General features: G+C 38.2%; 1 protein-coding gene across 1 annotated transcript in view; it reads left to right on the top strand.

Annotated features, from left to right (window-relative positions):
- LOC138854332 (sex peptide receptor-like) overlaps positions 1–12,668 on the top strand; it is a 49,024-nt gene extending 36,356 nt beyond the window's left edge. The window contains exon 2 of the mRNA XM_070096814.1: positions 12,330–12,668. The gene's annotated coding sequence lies outside the window, so the exon portion shown is untranslated. The remainder of the gene's footprint in view (positions 1–12,329) is intronic.
- Positions 12,669–23,922: the final 11,254 nt, after the last annotated feature.

Raw genomic sequence — 23,922 nt, 5'->3', positions numbered from 1 at the left:
TAGAGCTTTGCATTTGTCAATATTAAAATGCATCTGCCACTTTTCCGACCACAGCATTAGTCTATTCAAATCATCCTGGAGTGCTCTAGTGTCCTCATTAGAATGAATTGGACGGCCTATTTGGGTGTCATCAGCCAATTTGCTTATGTTGCTATTTATTCCCTCATCTATGTCGTTTATGTAAATTGTGAACAACAACGGGCCCAACACTGACCCCTGAGGAACACCGCTTGTGACGTGCCCCCATTCTGATTTCTCCTCATTTATGCATACTCTCTACTGCCTATTTGTCAACCATGCCTCTACCTAGGAAAAAAATTTCTCCTATTTCGTGTGCCTTAAGTTTCCTTAATAGCCTCTGATGAGGAACTCTATCATAAGCCTTAGTAAATTCGTAAGACAGGAACGTCCCTTTGTAAAACCTTGTTGAGATTCATTAAATCAACTTATGCTTTTCAAGATGGCATGAATTGCCTCGGTAATTATTGATTCCATAAATTTTCCCCACTATGGAGGTAAGGCTTATTGGTCTATAGTTCGAAGCTAAGGACCTGTCACCTGCCTTGTAAATAGGTATTACATATTCTATTTTCCACTCACCGAGCATTATGCCAGTTTGTAGTGATATGTTGAAAAGATTAGCCAAAGATTTGCTAAGTTCCTCTTTATATTCCTTTAAAACTCTTGCAAACAATTCATCAGGGCCTGGGGATATGTTAGATTTTAATATCTCTATTTGTCGGAGGACCATGTCACTAGTTACTCCAATCGTGCATAGTTTATTATCGTCTTGTTCTACATAATTTATTATTTCTGGAATTTAGCTAGTATCTTCCTGGGTGGTTTAGAAAGACACGTAAGCAAACACTATGACATATTTATTAGAAAACGTTTCGGTCCTGGGACCTTGATCACTTCTAACATACAGAGGTAGAAAGACATTATATATATAGGCGGAGAGTGAGGTGTGACGCACGTGACCTGAGGAATGTCATAAGAACATGAGAACATAAGAATGGAGGATCACTGTAGAAGGCCTACTGGCCCATGCGAGGCAGGTCCTTATCAAAACAACCTCTGCCTACGACGAGGACGGGTAGACGTTGAAATCATGTGACGTCTACCCGTCCTCGTCGTAGGCAGAGGTTGTTTTGATAAGGACCTGCCTCGCATGGGCCAGTAGGCCTTCTACAGTGATCCTCCATTCTTATGTTCTCATGTTCTTATGACATTCCTCAGGTCACGTGCGTCACACCTCACTCTCCGCCTATATATATAATGCCTTTCTACCTCTGTATGTTAGAAGTGATCAAGGTCCCAGGACCGAAACGTTTTCTAATAAATATGTCATAGTGTTTGCTTACGTGTCTTTCTAAACCAACTTGTCGGTATTTATTACCAAGGTTTATACCATCTTCCTGGGTAAAACCCGAGGGGAAGTAAGTATTGAAAATTTCACTCTGTCCCTTTTCTCTTCGCCTACATTCTTTCTTCTCTTCTCTTCAGTTACCGCCTTTCTATGTTCATGTAGCATCTCACTTTTCCCTACAAACTCTGGCCATACAATAGAGCGGAAAAATAATGTAAGGGACCTGGGAGTAGCAATGTCTGAGGATCTCACTTTCAAGGATCACAGCAGTGCCACGATCACAAGTGCAAAGAAAATGATAGGATAATGAGAACGTTCAAAACGAGAGATGCCAAGCCAATGATGATCCTTTTCAAGTCACTTGTTCTCTCTATGGTGGAACACTGCTGTACATTTTAACATCTCCGTTCAAAGCAGGTGAAATTGCAGATCTAGAGAGTGTACAGAGAACCTTTACTGCACATGTAAGTTCTATCAAGAACCTGAGCTACTGGGAACGCTTGGAAGCACTTGACTTGTACTCGTTGGAACGCAGGAGGGAGAGATATATCATAATCCACACTTGGAAAATCCTTGAAGGAATGGTCCCGAATCTGCACACAGAAATCACACCCTACGAAAGTAAAAGACTGGGCAGGCGATGCAAAATACCCCCAATTAAAAGTAGGGGCGCCATTGGTACACTAAGAGAAAACATGGTAAGTATCCGTGGTCCAAGACTGTTCAACAGCCTCCCACCAAGCATAAGGGGAATTACCAATAGGCCTCTGGCTGCCTTCAAGAGGGAGCTGGACAGATACCTAAACTCAGTGCCGGATCAGCCGAGCTGTGGTTCGTACGTTGGACTACGTGCGGCCAGCAGTAACAGCCTGGTTGATCAGGCCTTGATTCACCGGGAGGCCTGGTCGTGGACTGGGCCGCAGGGGCGTTGATCCCAGAATAACCTCCAGGTAGACTCCAGGTACCCCCTTGGGAAGTTCTGACGGTTCGTGTCTGTTCTTTCCCACTGCCACTGCCCAGCTGCCTATGGTGGCTTCTCGCTCTCTTTTTCTTAACCACTTCCGATCTCATTCTCATGCCATCGCAGTGTACACCGGTGGTTCCAAGTCTTCTGACGGCGTCTGATTCGCAGCAGTGTTTCCGGACAACGTCGTGCGAGGGCATTTATTATTCCCGGCTAGCATTTTTGCTGATGAATTGTATGCCATTCTCGTAGCATTTATCTGTATTGCATCTATGCCTGTGTCACCATTTGTGGTCGTTTCAGACTCTGTTAGTGTTTTACAGGCTATAAGAAAATTTGATACACCTCATCCCCTAGCTCTTCATATCCAACTTTGGTTACACTGTATCTCTAGCAAGCACAAAGATATTATTTTTTGTTGGGTCCTTGGTCATGTTGATGTTCAGGGCAATGAACAGGCAGACACTGCTTCACAGTCAGCAGTATATGACCTTCCAGTTTCATATAGAGATGTTCTATTCACAGACTGTTTTCTGTAATTGCTACCCACTTTTGCATCCGTTGGCAACGTTGATCTGATCTGCTCCATAACACACTACATTCTATTAAACCTAGTATAGGTTTCTGGCCGTCTTCTTATCAGTGTCGAGGTTTGGAGACTACTATCTCTCCCATCTATGCATCGGCCACACTCGTCTTACTCACGAGCATCTCATGGAGAGGCACCCTGTTCCACTCTGTGAGAATTGTCAGGTTCCAGTTTCTGTTTTGGACTGTCCACTCTATCAAAGAGCACGCAGAATTTGCCTCCAATGTCATCACCACTCTACTACCCTTACTTTACCTTCCCTTCTTGTTGATGGATCCTCCTTTAACCCAGACTCTCTCATTGACTTTTTGACAGCAACTGATTTACTGCACAAACTCTGATGATGATGTGTCTAGTACTCCTCACACCCTTTCTACCTCAGTCTCTTGCTACCCTCTACCCCAGCACTATCCACTGCCGCACTGCACTCCATAATCTAATAATCATCCCTCTCCCTCTTGCTACCCAGTTCTCCTGCATCCTTCCCTGCCCAGAGGCACTGTATGAAACTTGTAGGTTTTGCGCTTCTTTTTGATTAAAATAATAACCCCTCTTCAGCTCTCTGACTATTACTTTTAATAGATCCACACAACCTAATTTCCACGCTATAAATTCTCTGCATAATATTTACACCACACATTGCCCTTAGACACGATATCTCCACTGCCTGCTGCCTCTTCCTTGCTTCAATATTTACAACCCACGCTTCACACCCATATAGAGTACCACTATACTCACGTACATTCTCTTCTTTGCCTCCGTGAATAACGTTTTTTTGTTTCCACATATACCTCAAAACACCACTCACCCTTTTTCCTTCATCTATCCTATGGTTAATTTCATCTTTAGTAAACCCATCTGCTGACAAGTCAACTTCCGAATATCTGAACACATTCACATCTTCCATACTCTCTCCTTCAAATGTGATATCCAATTTCTCTTTATCTAAATCGTTTGATAAGCTCATCAACTTACTCTTATCTATGTTCACTTTCAACTTTCTACTTTTACAGTCCATCCTAAACTCGTTCACTAACCTTCGCAACTTTTCATTAGAATCTCTCAAAAGCACAGTATTATCAGCAAAAGTAACTGTGTCAACTCCCATTTTGTATTTGATTGAGCATAATTTAATCCCATTCCTCCCCACAACACCCAAATATTTACTTGTTTTACATCCCCAACTATAAACATGTTACGCAATCATGGTGACATTACACATCCCTGTCCAAGATCTACTTTCACTGGGAAGTAGTCTCCTTCCTTCCTTCCTACACACCCTAACCTGAGCCTCACTATCCCCATAAAAATTAATTACAGCATTTAGTAACTTAATACCTATTCGATAAACATGCAACATTATATATATATATATATATATATATATATATATATATATATATATATATATATATATATATATATATGTATATATATATATATATATATATATATATATATATATATATATATATATATATATATATATATATATATATATATATATATATAAATATATATATATATGTATATATATATATATATATATATATATATATATATATATATATATATATATATATATATATATATATATATATATATATATATATATATATTTACCAAACTTCTGCAGTCCAGGATTCGATCCCACGACACGTTGCTCGCCTCAAGAGACGACACAACGTACGTCTCACTCTATCCCTTTAGTATAATCCAACTAATTACATTTTAGATAAGTTTACAATAATTTAATAATAAACAAACACAAAATATATGTTTTTTTTCGTTAGGTTCCGAATGATATTATTGCAACATTATTGCATGCACAGACTTTCGCTTGCCTTATTCGGCAAGATCATTGCTATTTAAGCCAAAATCGCAACTTTTATATATTCGGCACGTTATATATATATATATATATATATATATATATATATATATATATATATAAACACTGATCACTGGCTGAAGGAGACTCGAACCTACGATCTTCGGAACAAGGTACGCAGGTACCCAGTGCTATACCATTCTCACCAAACTGGACCAATGCCTTGGCGTCCAGCTTGCGCTAGACTATGACCCAAGGCAGCCAGCTTTCAGGGAGAAGGCTTACAGCTTTTCATGTCATCCCCTGCATGCATCAGCCTTACAATGCAAGAAATTCGCAAGAGCAGCGTTTGTGTATATTTCGCCTGCTCTTGCGAATTCTTTGCATTGTTAAAATCTCTAGTAAGGCTGGTGCATGCAGGGGATGAGATGAAAAGCTGTATGCCTTCACCCTGAAAGGTGGCTGCCTTGGATCAAAGTCTAGCGCAAGCTGGACTCCATGGTATTGGTCCAGTGTGAGTAGATTGGTAAAGCACTGCGTACCTTGTTGCATGGTTCGTAGGTTCGAGTCTCCTTCGGCCAGAGATCAGTGTTTGTGTATTTTTCGCCTGCTCTTGCGAATTCCTTGCATTGTTAAAATCTCTAGTAAGGCTGATGCATGCAGGGGATGAGATGAAAAGCTGTAAGCCTTCTCCCTGAAAGCTGGCTGCCTTGGATCAAAGTCTAGCGCAAGCTGGACTCCAAGGTATTCTCCAGTGTGGGTAGATTGGTAAACCACTGCGTACCTTGTTCTAAGGTTCGTAGGTTCTAGTCTCCTTCAGCCAGAGATCAGTGTTTGTGTATATTTTGCCTGCTCTTGCGAAATCCTTGCATGCCTATATATATATATATATATATATATATATATATATATATATATATATATATATATATATATATATATATATATATATATATATATATATATATATATATATATATATATATTACAGAAAAAATATATAGGGAAGTACCACCTCTATAGCTGGAATGGGGACCCTCATCCTCAGAGAAGACAATAAACGTACCTCAGAGAAAACTCAAGGTTCTCCCCGGAGCTGTTTGAATATATATATATATATATTATATATATATATATATTATATATATATATATATATATATATATATATATATATATATATATATATTTATATATGTCGTGCCGAATATGTAAAACTGGTCAATTAGCAAGAACTCATTTAAAATTAAGTCCTTTCTAAAAATTTCTCTTATTCGTTTAAAGATATATTTTTTCATTAATGTTAATGTAAAAAATTTTAATTTTGCACCAAAAGAATCTTAGAAAACTTACCTAACCTTATTATAAAAAGCGCAATTTATTTTAGCCTAATACTACTAAATATATTTTAAAAAAGTTTACAATAATTTAATACTAAACAAACACAATGAAATATATTTTTTTCGTTAGGTTTAGAATGATTTTGGCGAAATTATTGCATACACAAATTTTCGCTTGTCCTATATGGCAAGATGAGCGCTGCTATTTAAGCCAAGATCGCAAGTTCTGCCTATTCGGCACGACATATGTATATATATATGTATATATATATATATATATATATATATATATATATATATATATATATATATATATATATATATATATATATATATATATATATATATATATATATATATGTCGTGCCGAATATGTAAAACTGGTCAATTAGCAAGAACTCATTTAAAATTAAGTCATTTCTAAAATTTTCTCTTATACGTTTAAAGATATATTTTTTTCATTAATGTTGATGTAAAAATTTATAATTTTGCACTAAAAGGAACTTAGAAAACTTATCTAACCTTATTATAACAAGCGCAAATAATTTTAGCCTAACCCAACTAAATATATTTTAGATTTGTTTACAGTAATTTAATACTAATCAAACACAGTGAAATATATTTTTTTCGTTAGGTTTAGAATGATTTTGGCGAAATTATTGCATACAAAAATTTTCACTTGTCCTATATGGCAAGATGAGCGTTGCTATTTAAGCCAAGATCGCAAGTTCTGCCTATTCGGCACGACACACACACACACACACACACACACACACACACACACACACACACACACACACACACACACACACACACACACACACACACACACACACACATACATACACACACACATACACACACACAGTTCCCCACAAGAGATTAGTGCAGAAGCTGGAGGATCAGGCGCATGTAAAAGGGAGGGCACTGCAAGGGATAAGGGAATACCTGACAGGGAGGCAACAACGAGTCATGGTACGTGAAGAGGTATCACAGTGGGCGCCTGTTACGAGCGGGGTCCCACAGGGGTCAGTTCTAGGACCAGTGCTATTTTTGATATATGTGAACGACATGATGGAAGGAATAGACTCTGAAGTGTCCCTGTTCTCAGATGACGTGAAGTTGATGAGAAGAATTAAATCGGACGAGGATGAGGCAGGACTGCAAAGAGACCTGGACAGGCTGGACATGTGGTCCAGTAACTGGCTTCTCGAATTCAATCCAGCCAAATGCAAAGTCATGAAGATTGGGGGGTGGGGGCAAAGAAGACCGCAGACAGAGTATAGGCTAGGTGGACAAAGACTACAGACCTCACTCAGGGAGAAAGAACTTGGGGTGACCATAACACCGAGCACATCACCGGAGGCACACATCAACCAAATAACTGCTGCAGCATACGGGCGCCTGGCAAACCTGAGAATAGCGTTCCGATATCTTAATAAGGAATCGTTCAAGACACTGTACACTGTGTATGTTAGGCCCATACTGGAGTATGCAGCACCAGTCTGGAACCCACACCTGGTCAAGCACGTCAAGAAGTTAGAGAAAGTACAAAGGTTTGCAACAAGGCTAGTCCCAGAGCTCAAGCGAATGTCGTACGAGGAAAGGTCAAGGGAAATCGGACTGACGACACTGGAGGACAGAAGGGTCAGGGGAGACATGATAACGACATACAAGATACTGCGGGGAATAGACAAGGTGGACAGAGATAGGATGTTCCAGAGAGGGGACACAGGGACAAGGGGTCACAACTGGAAGCTGAAGACTCAGACGAGTCACAGGGACGTTAGGAAGTATTTCTTCAGTCATAGAGTTGTCAGCAAGTGGAATAGCCTAGCAAGTGAAGTAGTGGAGGCAGGAACCATACATTGTTTTAAGAAGAGGTATGACAAAGCTCAGGAAGCAGAGAGAGAGAGGACCCAATAGCGATCAGTGAAAAGGCGGGGCCAGGAGCTGAGTCTCGACCCCTGCAACCACAATTAGGTGAGTACAATTAGGTGAGTACACACACACACACACATATACATATATATATATATATATATACATATATATATATATATATATATATATATATATATATATATATATATATATATATATATATATATATATATATATATATATATATATATATATAGATATATATATATATATATATATATATATATATATATATATATATATATATATATATATATATATATATATATGTCGTGCCGAATATGTAAAACTGGTCAGTTAGCAAGAACTCGTTTAAAATTAAATCCTTTCTAAAATTTTCTCCTATACGTTTAAAGATATATTTTTTTCACTAGTGTTAATGTAAAAAATTTTAATTTTGCACCAAAAGAATCTTAGAAAACTTACCTAACCTTATTATAACAAGAACAATTTATTTTAGCCTAACCCAACTAAATATATTTTAGATGTGTTTACAATAATTTAATACTAAACAAACACAGTGAAATATATTTTTTTCGTTAGGTTCAGAATGATTTTGGCGAAATTATTGCATACACAAATTTTCACTTGTCCTATATGGCAAGATGAGCGTTGCTATTTAAGCCAAGATCGCAAGTTCTGCCTATTAGGCACGACATATATATATATATGTATATATATATATATGTGTGTGTGTGTGTGTGCGTGTGTGTGTGTGTGTGTGTGTGTGTGTGTGTGTGTGGGTGTGTGTGTGTGTGTGTGTGTGTAGGAAAGAGGGAGATTATTTCCCAGTAAAAGTAGGCCTTAGACAAGGATGTGTGATGTCACCGTGGTTGTTTAATATATTTATAGATGGGGTTGTAAGAGAAGTAAATGCGAGGGTCTTGGCAAGAGGAGTGAAGTTAAAAGATAAAGAATCACACATAAAGTGGGAGTTGTCACAGTTGCTCTTTGCTGATGACACTGTGCTCTTGGGAGATTCTGAAGAGAAGTTGCAGAGGTTGGTGGATGAATTTGGTAGGGTATGCAAAAGAAGAAAATTAAAAGTGAATACAGGAAAGAGTAAGGTTATGAGGTATAACAAAAAGATTAGGTGAATAAAGATTGGATATCAGATTGGAGGGAGAGAGTATGGAGAAGGTGAATGTATTCAGATATTTGGGAGTGGACGTGTCAGCAGATGGATCTATGAAAGATGAGGTGAATCACAGAATTGATGAGGGGAAAAGGGTGAGCGGTGCACTTAGGAGTCTGTGGAGACAAAGAACTTTGTATTTGGAGGCAAAGAGGATAATGTATGAGAGTATAGTTTTACCAACGCTCTTATATGGGTGTGAAGCATGCGTGATGAAGGTTGCAGCGAGGAGAAGGCTGGAGGCAGTGGAGATGTCATGTCTGAGGGCTATGTGTGGTGTGAATATAATGCAGAGAATTCGAAGTTTGGAAGTTAGGAGGTGATGCGGGATTGCCAAAACTGTTGTCCAGAGTTCTGAGGAAGGGTTGTTAAGGTGGTTCGAATATGTAGAGAGAATGGACCGAAACAGAATGACTTCAAGAGTGTATCAGTCCGTAGTGGAAGGAAGGCGGTGTAGGGGTTGGCCTAGGAAAGGTTGAAGGGAGGGGGTAAAGGAGGTTTTGTGTGCGAGGGGCTTGGACTTCCAGCAGACATGCGTGCATTTGTTTGATAGGAGTGAATGGAGACAAATGGTTTATAATACTTGACGTGCTGTTGGAGTGTGAGCAAAGTAACATTTATGAAGGGGTTCGGGGAAACCGGCAGGCCGGACTTGAGTCCTGGAGATGGGAAGTACAGTGCCTGCACTCTGAAGGAGGGGTGTTAATGTTGTAGTTTAAAAACTGTAGTGAAAAGCACCCTTCTGGCAAGACAGTGATGGAGTGAATGATGGTGAAAGTTTTTCTTTTTCGGACCACCCTGCCTTGGTGGGAATCGGCCAGTATGTTAATAAATAATATATTTATATATATATATATATATATATATATATATATATATATATATATATATATATATATATATATATATATATATATATGCAAGTTTATGGAATAGGTGGTAAGTTACTAAATGCTGTAAAGAGCTTTTATGAGGATAGTGAGGCTCAGGTTAGGGTGTGTAGAAGAGAGGGAGAATACTTCCCGGTAAAAGTAGGTCTTAGAGAGGGTTGTGTAATGTCACCATGGTTGTTTAATATATTTATAGATGGGGTTGTAAAAGAAGTAAATGCTAGGGTGTTCGGGAGAGGGGTGGGATTAAATTATGGGGAATCAAATTCAAAATGTGAATTGACACAGTTACTTTTTGCTGATGATACTGTGCTTATGGGAGATTCTAAAGAAAAATTGCAAAGTTTAGTGGATGAGTTTGAGAACGTGTGTAAAGGTAGAAAGTTGAAAGCGAACATAGAAAAGAGTAAGGTGATGAGGGTATCAAATGATTTAGATAAAGAAAAATTGGATATCAAATTGGGGAGGAGTATGGAAGAAGTGAATGTTTTCAGATACTTGGGAGTTGACGTGTCGGCGGATGGATTTATGAAGGATGAGGTTAATCATAGAATTGATGAGGGAAAAAAGATGAGTGGTGCGTTGAGGTATATGTGGAGTCAAAAAACGTTATCTATGGAGGCAAAGAAGGGAATGTATGAAAGTATAGTAGTACCAACACTCTTATATGGATGTGAAGCTTGGGTGGTAAATGCAGCAGCGAGGAGACGGTTGGAGGCAGTGGAGATGTCCTGTCTAAGGGCAATGTGTGGTGTAAATATTATGCAGAAAATTCGGAGTGTGGAAATTAGGAGAAGGTGTGGAGTTAATAAAAGCATTAGTCAGAGGACAGAAGAGGGGTTGTTGAGGTGGTTTGGTCATTTAGAGAGAATGGATCAAAGTAGAATGACATGGAAAGCATATAAATCTATAGGGGAAGGAAAGAGGGGTAGGGGTCGTCCTCGAAAGGGTTGGAAAGAGGGGGTAAAGGAGGTTTTGTGGGCGAGGGGCTTGGACTTCCAGCAAGCGTGCATGAGCGTGTTAGATAGGAGTGAATGGAGACGAATGACACTTGGGACCTGACGATCTGTTGGAGTGTGAGCAGGGTAATATTTAGTGAAGGGATTCAGGGAAACCGGTTATTTTCATATAGTCGGACTTGAGTCCTGGAAATGGGAAGTACAATGCCTGCACTTTAAAGGAGGGGTTTGGGATATTGGCAGTTTGGAGAGATATGTTGTGTATCTTTATACGTATATGCTTCTAAACTGTTGTATTCTGAGCACCTCTGCAAAAGCAGTGATAATGTGTGAGTGTGGTAAAAGTGTTGAATGATGAAAGTATTTTCTTTTTGGGGATTTTCTTTCTTTTTTGGGTCACCCTGCCTCGGTGGGAGACGACCGACTTGTTGCAAAAAAAAAAAAAAAAAATATATATATATATATATATATATATATATATATATATATATATATATATATATATATATATATATATATATATATATATATATATATATATATATATATATATATATATATATATATATATATATATATATATATATATATATATATATATATATATATATATATATATATATATATATATATATAGGGAGGTACCACCTCTAGAACTTTACTGGGGACCCTCATCCTCAGAGAGGATAATAAACATACTTTAGAAAAACTCAAGGCTCTCTCCAGATATATTATCGTGCTGAATAGGTAAAACTGGTCACTTAGCAAGAACTCATTTAAAATTAAGTCCTTTCCAAAAATTTCTCCTCTACTTTTAATGATATATATTTTTTTCATTTACCTTAATGTAAAAAGTAATAATTTTGTACCAAAAAAAATTTAGAAAACTTACCTAACCTTATTATAATAAGCGCAATTTAATTTAGCCTAATCCACCTAAACATGTATTAGATATGTTTACAATATTTTATTCATAAACAAACACAATGAAATATATTTTTTAGTTAGTTTCAGAATAATTGTTTGTGAAATTATTGCATACACAAATTTTTGCCTGCCTTTTTCGACAAGAAGGGCGTTGATATTTAAGCCAAACTCGAAGTTTTACCTATTCGGCACGACATATATATATGTATATACGGTTAGTCGTCTCGCCTCCCGCAGCAACGGAAATACATGTATTTAATCTTGATATGAAACAAAGATTTATGAAGCAAAAAACATTTGGAACAACATTGGCTTCGTACTAAGTTTAAGAAGAGTGATTATCCAACACTATCCTCATGAGACATATCTTTCTCTGTTTCAGATGCACGAGCAACGAGAGCAGACGGGAAGCCTTATGTTCGTCTGTACCAGTGAACACCTGATACAGAGTCTGCGGTCCGTCGTGCATGACCAGGCTTCAGCCGACATGTACTCAGCACCATGAATAAACTAGACGTGTGTTTCAGGTCATCTTTCGGATATGTAGTGTTGACCATGCATAAGTCACCAGGATGCTGTAATGTGCCAACATTTTTAGTTCTACAAAGGTCGAGTTACACCTGATCTTGCCTCTACCAGGTTCTATTTTCCTTTGTCATAACTAGTGAGCACTCTCTACGACCACTGAGCCCCTACGGTATAGAGTGCTAACAAGTTTACTGTTTTGTCTTACCTATATATATATATATATATATATATATATATATATATATATATATATATATATATATATATACATATATACATATATATATAAATATATACATATATAAATATATATATAAATATATACATATATAAATATATATATATATATATATATATATGTCGTGCCGAATAGGCAGAACTTGCGATCTTGGCTTAAATAGCAACGCTCATCTTGCCATATAGGACAAGTGAAAATTTGTGTATGCAATAATTTCGCCAAAATCATTCTGAACCTAACGAAAAAAATATATTTCACTGTGTTTGTTTAGTATTAAATTACTGTAAACAAATCTAAAATATATTTAGTTGGGTTAGGCTAAAATAAATTGTTCTTGTTGTTATTAGGTTAGGTAAGTTTTCTAAGTTACTTTTGGTGCAAAATTATAAATTTTTACATCAACATTAATGAAAAAAATATATCTTTAAACGTATAAGAGAAAATCTTAGAAAGGACTTAATTTTAAATGAGTTCTTGCTAATTGACCAGTTTTACATATTCGGCACGACATGTATATATATATATATATATATATATATATATATATATATATATATATATATATATATATATATATATATATATATATATATATATATATATATATATATCGAGCCGAATAGGTAAGACGCAATTTTGGCTTGAATAGTAATGCTTTTCTTGCCGATTAAGGCAAGCGAAAATTTATGTATGAAATAATTTCGCAAAAATCATTCTGAATGTAACGAAAAATAATATATATTTCGTTTTGTTTGTTTCTTATTAAATTATTGTTAACTTTTCTAAAATATATTTAGTTAGATTAGGCTAAATTAAATTGCGCTTGTTATAATAAGGTTAGGTAAGTTTCCTAAGGTTCTTTTGGTACAAAATTATTAATTTTACATTATCATAAATGAAAATATATATCTTTAAACGTACAAAAGGGAATCTTAGAATGGACTTAAGTTTAAATGAGTTCTTTACAACTGACCAGCTTTACCTATTCGGCACGGCAATATATATATATATATATATATATATATATATATATATATATATATATATATATATATATATATATATATATATATATATATATTACTATTTATAATTATATTTTAATTCTTGAGTACCTGAGTTTGACTGGGAATATATCACGAAATTGTATTCATAATCAAAATGTGGAACAAAATGTAAAATATTTGTCTAAAGATCACCGCTTCAAATTCTAAATGCTGACATTATTAAATAATGAAATGTAATATACTGCAGATTAAGTGAGACTTGTACAGCAAGATAGAGTGCAAGAGAATGTGGTGATGATGGATATGTAGGGCAGTGGGCCTCCAGCAGGAACAACTTAAATGACCAGGCAAGCTCCAGACGAGCCTGGCCCATGGCCGGACTCAGAGAGTAAAGAAACTATCAAAACTCTTCAAAGGTATATCAAAGGTACGCTGATATGGAATCACTATTGCAAAATGGGAAACTTTTTAGGGAGAATTGTTTGCCCTACAGTTCTTGCTCAAGCAAGTGTACAGACACCTGTTTCTCAGGTTCAGTTCCCTTAACTCTAATATTTTACTAATATATCACTAATTATTTACTGTTATTTAGCATGACATTTCACTTTATCAATTTGCTAATTCACGTACAAACACCGATTGTCTCTTAATCTGATTTTTTATCATATCATTGATAGTTATATAGATGATAGTGAGACAGTGTTATGGTGCTATGTTCTGGTCGTCCCTCAGTCACTATCTGGAAGTTATTACTGAATATTCTGCCTTCGGTTAGGAGATTTAGATCTATTTATTTAAGCTAAAAATAAAATTAATATATAAAATAATTCTTAACTTCTCCATCAACATTCTGAACTATAAATATGAGAATTTAAAGTATCGAACTGCAATATTCTTTCAATTTCGTTTCAGTTTAGGAAAAATTGTATTCTTATGCGAAAGAGATTAAAAATTAGAGGTACACCGTAAATAATCTAAATGATGTATTTTGCTTATTTAACTTCCCTATCAGACGAAGCTTCTGAGATGTACCGAGACTCGCAAATCTACACCATAATAAATTATCAATTATTATTATTATTATTATTATTATTATTATTATTATTATTATTATTATTATTATTATTATTATTATTATTATTTACAGGGTATGGGGCATAACCCGAAGAGGTCATTCAGCACTTGGGGAATGTTAGGTAATAAGGTTAAATATAAGGTGGGGAGAATAGCATCAATTAGATTAAGATATATTCTGCTCATCTACTGCACCACTGATACTCTCTAGTGAACCTTTGATCATTACCTGGAAATACCACACTCATGGACGTTTACACTTCTTACCTACAATTACCCCTAATTTATAAAAAAGAGTAGAATTATTAAGAATGGGAAGATAAAATATTTAGTTGACTGTCTCTAAAATTTTAAAGGAAAGAAAATTATAATAGCATCACTGATAAAATAAAATGAATGAACAACACGGGTATAATTACCATACTAATAGTGTTGTGTAGCGGCTTCACCTGCTCTTAGTAACAATATCTCTCATGCTAACCTGGCGGTAATTAGTGCCTTGAACACACCCAGGTTCACATTAGCATTCATGCGCATCCTAATTTCCTAATGTGGGCTGTGTTGAAAGTTGAGATGAGATCATCACACTAGTTAATAGATACAACATGTGTCATTATACTAAACAGAGGTATGAATATAATAATGATATACAATATCGAAAAGTTGGTAAATAAGATACATGTACAACAGTTAGGTATTTTTATTCCTAGACGTTTCTCTAACACTGTGTGATGCCTATTGTGTCGGGGAAACGATTTGGAACAGGTTACTTAACGTTGAGGTATGTTTGGTGCTTCTGTAAGTGTTCCCGACAACTTGACGCAAGACTTAAAGGCACGCTGTTGCTTCTGCGAGTGTTCACGACAACCTGACGCAAGACTTGAAGGCACGCTGTTGCTTCTGCGAGTGTTCACGACGACCTGACGCAAGACTTGAAGGCACGCTGTTGCTTCTGCGAGTGTTCACGACGACCTGACGCAAGACTTGAAGGCACGCTGTTGCTTCTGCGAGTGTTCACGACGACCTGACGCATGCTGTTGCCTCTGCTGGTGTTCACGACAACCTGACGCAAGACTTCAAGGCACGCTATTGCCTCTGCTAGTGCTCACGACGACTTGACGCAAGAGGAGAAGGCATGCTTGTTTCATCTGCTACTGCTCACGACGACCTGTCGCGAGGCGTGGAGGCATGCTTGTTGCCTCTGTTAATACTCACGACGACCTGTCGCGAGGCGTGGAGGCATGCTTGTTGCCTCTGTTAATACTCACGACGACCTGACGCAAACTGTAGTGGCATGCGTGTTGTCACTGTGTTACGACAACCTGACGCATGAAGTGGAGGCATGCGTGTTGCCTCTGTGTTACGACAACCTGACGCATGAAGTGGAGGCATGCGTGTTGTCTCTACCTGTGCTCACGACAACGTGTTGCTATCCGTCTTTCCCTGGATGCTGGTTGATCCCTGGATGCTGGTTGATCCCTGGATGCTGGTTGATCCCTGGATGCTTGTTGATCCCTGGATGCTGGTTGATCCCTGGATGCTGGTTGACCCCTGGATACTGGTCGACCCCTGGATGCTGGTCGATCCCTGGATGCTGGTTGACCCCTGGATGCTGGTTGACCCCTGGATGCTGGTTGACCCCTGGATGCTGGTTGACCCCTGGATGCTGGTTGACCCCTGGATGCTGGTTGACCCCTGGATGCTGGTTGACCCCTGGATGCTGGTTGACCCCTGGATGCTGGATGACCCCTGGATGCTGGTTGACCCCTGGATGCTGGTTAACCCCTGGATGCTGGTTGACCCCTGGATGCTGGTTAACCCCTGGATGCTGGTTGACCCCTGGATGCTGGTTGACCCCTGGATGCTGGATGATCCCTGGATGCTGGTTGACCCCTGGATGCTGGTTGACCCCTGGATGCTGGTTGACCCCTGGATGCTGGTTGACCCCTGGATGCTGGTTGACCCCTGGATGCTGGTTGACCCCTGGATGCTGGATGACCCCTGGATGCTGGTTGACCCCTGGATGCTGGTTAACCCCTGGATGCTGGTTGACCCCTGGATGCTGGTTGACCCCTGGATGCTGGTTGACCCCTGGATGCTGGTTGACCCCTGGATGCTGGATGATCCCTGGATGCTGGTTAACCCCTGGATGCTGGTTGACCCCTGGATGCTGGTTAACCCCTGGATGCTGGTTGACCCCTGGATGCTGGTTGACCCCTGGATGCTGGATGATCCCTGGATGTTAATTAACTGATCTCAGTAGGCTGGCATTTTTGCGTCTTAAATGAATCATACTTGTTTCTGTTTTATTTAAGATTATTATATTGGGTATTTGTGCATTTATTGGCCTTTAATATTCTGCAACGTAATCATTTAAATGATGAGAGATTTAGCAATAAGATCAATATTGTTGGTAACATTAAGGTGTTCAGTAAATATGATACTTGTACAACACACGTGTATCGTTATTCTGGAAACGTTTCCCCAGCCACTGACAACAGGCTGAGGGACTGATTACCTCACACTTCTCATCTTCCACCGGTTCTCTACATTGGTCTGAAAAAAGCAACGATTGGCGGAACGTTTTCGGAATAATATCCAAATGTTGCAGAGGTGTCTTATCAACTTGTTTCTCTAACCAATTATTCTAAACTTGACTCACGAAATCGTAATGACACGATTTCAAACAAACCATACCACGGGCGGGGATAGAACTCGCGGGTTCTATCCCCTCCCGTGGTATGGTTTATTCTAAACTTGACAAATAAATTTATTTGGGTAATCAAATGATGCAATCACCAGACTGACTTAACTTCTAAATCGTCTCTTCTTGCCTGGGCCTCATTTAGTATAATAATATGTCTGATTGACTCACGAAATCGTAATGACACGATTGCAAACAAACCATACCACGGGCGGGATTGAACCCGCGGTCAGAGAGTCTCAAACCGCGGGTTCAGTCCCGCCCGTGGTATGGTTAATATTTCTGATTTTTTATGTGTAGATTAAGAACTAGTTCTTTGTAACAATATAAACGATAGAATCATTTTTATTTCTTGTTCTCTGTTTACAACAATTCTGAGAGCACAGCATAGGCTTATTTATTGTCAGCATAGGCTTATTTATTATCAGCATAGGCTTATTTATTTGTAAAGAGTATTATAAAATTTCATACTGAAGCCTGACATGTTCTCGGTGTCGCTATTGTTTACATTGTCACCTCAACAATGTTGCGAAGACCATTTTATATATGGGAAGTCGTAAAACATATTCTCTGAAATGCAGTTTATATATTCAGCATAATTTGTACAGGGGAAAGTACAACATATTTCAATTAGAGAAATATGGTGTCTATTAAGAAACTGGAAAAGCTATGCAGGGTTTTATGAAGTAGGTTTGTCAACACGTGATGTATAATACTGTACAGGGAGACGACAAACACTGTGGATAGGTGCAGTACAATTGCGAGCCTCGAACATGAGGGTCACAACGGAGACTTAACAACTTACAGGTAAAGGAGAAGAGAAAAAAATACGGATAATCATGAGAAAGAATTGGTGGCCGTGTTGTCGGGCCTCGGGACAATTATTAATAACTCTTCGGGATTGATAAAGCTGCTGCTTTTTGGGGTAACTGCAGGAAATAGCGATGGAAGTCTTCTAAACACTTTCTCTTATGTAAATATGTTTGCTTAATGACTAGTCTAGCAATATTTCACTTAATGAGATGACCGTGTTGTTGTGGATAACTGTTGTGTAGGCATATTTGTGTTTCTAATCCGTGTTTCCAAATATCTTATAGTTTAAACAAGGTTTTTTTTACTGGCAATCCCCACAAGGAATAATGTATACACGTGCATCACTATTCTTTGGATTTTAATTCTTGGTTTTAATCAAGTCTTTGATGGTGGTTATGCACTATGCTAAAATCCCTCAGAAAATCTGAATGTAGCTGCATTTAATATGAAAACACTGATGTAGTTGCACATTTTCAGTATTCAAAACCGCTATTTATGGGCGTACACTGTAAAAAGAAAAAAAGTCTGTTATCTCTTTTCGTGTAACAAGCTTTTCATGCAGTAGACTTTTGTTATAAGTACATGGAACTTAAAAATTATGAAGTCTTGGTAGGCGATATTCTTGTCTATTTCTACTTTTAAGATAAACTGAATGGACGGCTCTATTTGGTTCACAAAGCTCTTTCCATGATCCTGTATATCCATTCTAATGGAGCACTGTTACGATAACATATATGAATCTTTCAGCTTCCACATGTTCCATGAGCAAGTTGGTGAGCACCTTGCTGAAGGGTGAACCCAATTACATACCATAACGCTGAAATTACTGTCAGCCTTGCTGAAGCTATCGAAAAATCTTAAAAACTCAGTTACATCAACAAAATCTTTTTGCAGAGGGGGGTAAAAGACCTAACTCACGAAATCGTAATGACACGATTGCAAACAAACCATAACACGGGCGGGGTTAGAACCTGCGATTAGAGAGTCATAAAACTCCAGACCGACGCATTAGCCACTGGGCTGGAGTTTTATGGCTCTCTGATCGCGGGTTCTAACCCCGCCCGTCGTACGATTTGTAAAAGACCTAGGTTGTCGTGAACCTTCAGAGGCATGAGTCTTGCCAGTAGGTGCCTTAATAAATAAGCATATTATTTCCAAGTTTGCTTATTTCTTATCCCTAATGGTGATGTTTCTGATTCCCTAAAGAAGATGATTCTCTGCTACGAGAAATTCTCGGGAACGACTCTTGCTAATCTTTGAGACATACCAATGATACAAGTGGCAGCACTAGCTGGAGCAGCTGATTTGTGTGTGTCAAGGAGTCCGGACATCAGTGATTGGAGTTTCGTCTCAGGTTCGGTACATATTGAAGCCTAATGCACATTTAACAAAAGTACTTACTAAGGGTGTTCAACGTAGTTATAGTGACTGATTCGTAGGTAGAGCGGCTGTTGAGTAGCTCCATAATTTAGCAATGTAATGGGCTCGGTGTCCCTTAGGCGCTGTATAATCCCTACGGAATTAGCGCTCCCTCATGATAATAATAGTGACCACGGTGTAACTTCATTATTCCTCATATTTTATCGGCGATAATAACGACAACTGTCATCCTCAGGCTGACAGGACAGCGCAGTGACATATTTTATCGGCGATAATAACGACAACTGTCATCCTCAGGCTGACACGGCAGCGCAGTGACATATTTTATTGGCGATAATAACGACAACTGTCATCCTCAGGCTGACACGGCAGCGCAGTGACATATTTTATTGGCGATAATAACGACAACTGTCATCCTCAGGCTGACACGGCAGCGCAGTGACATATTTTATTGGCGATAATAACGACAACTGTCATCCTCAGGCTGACACGGCAGCGCAGTGACATATTTTATTGGCGATAATAACGACAACTGTCATCCTCAGGCTGACACGGCAGCGCAGTGACGTATCCAAGATTTTATCACTGTGTTACAGAGTATTGTTTACCAGATTCTCCTGTAAGACGCTGGGCTTAAACTGGTCACTAGTGGTCAAGTCAAGCTGATGGTTGGATTTGCAAATAAGTCTACAAAACTGACTCACAAAATCGTAATGACACGATCGCAAATAAACCATAACACGGGTGGGGATAGAACCCGCAATCTGGAGTTTTGAGTCTCTCTGATCGCGGGTTCTATCCCCGCCCGTGGTATGGTTTAACTCTACAAAAATTTTTAAGTTTAAATGAGTGAATTTATTTAAGACTTGTATGCATAAAAGCTGATATGAAAACGAGCAGCGAAAACGGAATATTAAAAATAGGATACACTAGGTGTGTGACTGGCTGGTGTTAAGTCAGTGGCGACACCATCAGTCAGTTTACTCCAGAAACCTGACACAGTTTTCTGTATCTCTGGTGAGACGGTCGTTGTTAACTCATCAAAATGTTCAGCGATAACTGGCATAAAATATTAATTTCGTTCTTGGACTAAAATTATAAGACTTATAAATAAAAAAAATAAATTAATCCACGTGAAATAAGGCTTATTTTTTAGTTTTTTTCTCCTGTACTAAATAGCATTACATTATTTGAACTAAGTAGAAGTCTGCTTAACCTATTTTCAACTAATACTACTTTTTCTAAATTGAAAAATGCTTATTATCTATAGCCCATTGCAGAATATAAATACATGTATGAAATTAATTATGTGATCCTTTCAGAGAGAGATTTGCTAAACCCTTAAAAAGTTAGCTTTCAAAGTTAGAGTTTTTTTTTAAAAAAACAATGATTCAATAAAACGTAAGATGATAAGAAAACGCTGAAATGTATTTTCTAAATCATGTATACAATATGAGGCTGGGAAAGATTTGGACACTAGGTTCCAACAGCACGGATATTCTTTCTTCCAGCTTATAAATCGAAAATTTTCTTCCTGTATTTGCTGGTGAGTGAATATTTAGTAAACTATGAGCATTGAACATAGTTTCCTGAGAAGGATTCCTGCGAAGGATTCCTGCGAAGGATTTGCTAAGCAAAATATTCTGTAATCAGCTTTAATTGTGCTTGAAGCCCTAGAATAGTGTTAACCGAGTAATGAACTCAAAATATTACCCACAGGGATGTTGGATTTTGCTAAAATAAGGAAAATACAATATATTTTATCTCTCAAAATATGACCTACTGTTACAATTTGTGATTTTCTTGCTTAGGTGAACATATAGCTACAATGACTTAGATTCCTGTGTACAGTAGTTATAATTTTATTGTGTAGTTATTTTATTATTGTTTTATTGAGTGGTTTATTGTGTGGTAATTATTTTAAAATGTTAGTCTCTATTGTGATTAACCATAGTTATATTGATCGCTACTCAGTTTTAAGAAAAGGCAGTAATAAAATGAACAACCAAGGTAGCCCAAAGGATGTTTTTTTCCGCCCTAAAAATAAATCGAGCTTCTTCTAACCTGCTGAAGAGAATATACTTCATATGAACACAGTTGAATACATTACTACACATGTCCTAAATTTATGCACTTATGTCATTTCTTCTGTATTGTCACTTCTATATTAGCACATTCATGCAATCTCGTTAAGTTGTGCCTAACAAACGGAACGATTCTTATGGCTGATCTGCCTAAGTATTGATCTATACAAAAAAAAATCTTTTATTGATTATTAGTTTGTTTTTTTAATTAAAAATTAAGTAAAAATGTTTAGTTTTGCTCCAGTTATAATTTGCATATATTACCTACCCTTGTTATAATAAACGTAATTTATTTCAGTCTAATTCTATTAAACATTTCAATGATCAATTTGCTAAATATTAATTAATATTAATGATACATTTTTTTAACGTTATGCTCACATTCATGTTTGACGAGTTATGACAAAAAAATCACTCTTCTTACTTGGCAAATATTAACGTTGCTATGCACGTTACACTCTCCTAAACTATTTTCCGGCATGATTTGTGTCATGGAGGTGAGAAGTGCCGTGCTTGTAGTCTTATAGTGTGAAATGCCTTTGCTAACAAACACTCCGTCCTAGCAGTCTTTTTTTTTTTTTATCTTGGAGATATAACATTTTAGGCCAAGCCCACTCCTCAGGTCCCCGCGGTAATCTACTAACCTTCCTTACTGTAAGCTTAAAGTGTCAAACATCATCGTGTCCGTGTTGGCGTCTCGCTTTCCTCAGGCTTTGTTCAGGCCGAGGGAGTCCCACAAGGTTGTGTCCTTAGCACTACCCTTTTTCTCTTGTCTGTAAATGACCTACTTTCTGTTCTTCCATTGCATGTTTGGTCCTAACTTTATGTGGATGGCTTCACTACTGCTTAGGCAGGCGCTGACTGTCGCCTGGTAGCAGCCTCCCTTCAGGATGCGATTGACTGAGTTTCCCATTGGGCCATTTCTCATGGATTTAAATTTTCTAGGACGGAAACCTATTTCATTACCTTCACTAGGCACCCTCTTATCCCAGATATTCCAATGTTTTCACACGGCTCACATTCCAGAATGTGATACGGTCAAGTTTCTTGGCCTTCTCTTCGATCGCCGGTTGCCATGGAAACCTCACATTTCCTCTTTGAAGGCAGCTTGCCATGGTCGGCTGAATCTCCTTGAAATTCTTGCGCATCGTTCATGGGGAGCAGATCGCCGGACTCTCCTCTGTTTGCATTCCACCCTCGTCTTGTCCAAGTTGGATTATGGTGACCATTTCTATTCTGTAGCTTTTACAACTCTTTCTAAGTTAGATCCCCTTCGTCATCAGGGTCTACGTTCATGCCTTAGTGCCTTTCGTTCATCCCCTGTTGAAAGCCTCTATGCTGAGGAGAATGTTCCGTCTTTAGCTGATCGTTGGGACGCTCATTGCCTTCATTACTTTGTCCGCTCTCATGACCTTCGTATTCCGTCTATGAATAGGTTGGTCTCAGATGTTAGTTGAAGCCCATTATTTGTTCGGCGCCCCTGCTTACTCCGACCGTTTTCTCTTTGTCTTCACTCACTCCGGTCTTCTCTCCAGTTGCCTCCCCTTCTTCCTTGGGGTTTCCGACTATTCGTGTCCGTTCTCCTCTACTGCCGTGCACCAAAGCTCTCCTACCTACGACTGCTTCTCTCTCTCTTTTTCTTGATCACTTCCGGTCGCATGCTCATGCCGTTATTTATACAGATTGTTCTAAATCTTCTGGCTGTGTTGGGTTCGCGGCGGTGCTCCCTGACGATGTTGTCCAAGGTCATTTGTTAGACTCAGCTAGTATTTTTACTGCCGAGTTGCATGCCATCCTGATAACGCTTCTCCCTATTACATATATGTCTCCTTCGACGTTTGCGATCATTTCAGGTTTCCTCTCAGTGCTTTACAAGCTATTAAACAATTTGATTCCCCTCATGCATTAGCCCTTTGTATTCAACTTTGGTTGCGCCGTGGCTAGCAAAAACAAAGACGTCGTTTTCAGGTTGGATCCCTGGACACGTTGATGTGCAGGGCAATGGACAAGAAGACGCTGCTGTGCGGTCAGCAGCTCGTGATCTTCCAGTTTCCTATAGAGCAGTGGTTCCCAAACTGGGGGTAAATTACCCCCTGGGGTAATTTAACCATTTTTGGGGGGTAATGGAGGGGTGACAGAAAAAAAAT

The sequence above is a fragment of the Cherax quadricarinatus genome, chromosome 55 (genome assembly GCF_038502225.1).
Source record: "Cherax quadricarinatus isolate ZL_2023a chromosome 55, ASM3850222v1, whole genome shotgun sequence".
Lineage (NCBI taxonomy): Eukaryota > Metazoa > Arthropoda > Malacostraca > Decapoda > Parastacidae > Cherax > Cherax quadricarinatus.
This window is presented reverse-complemented; position numbering and strand designations above follow the sequence as displayed.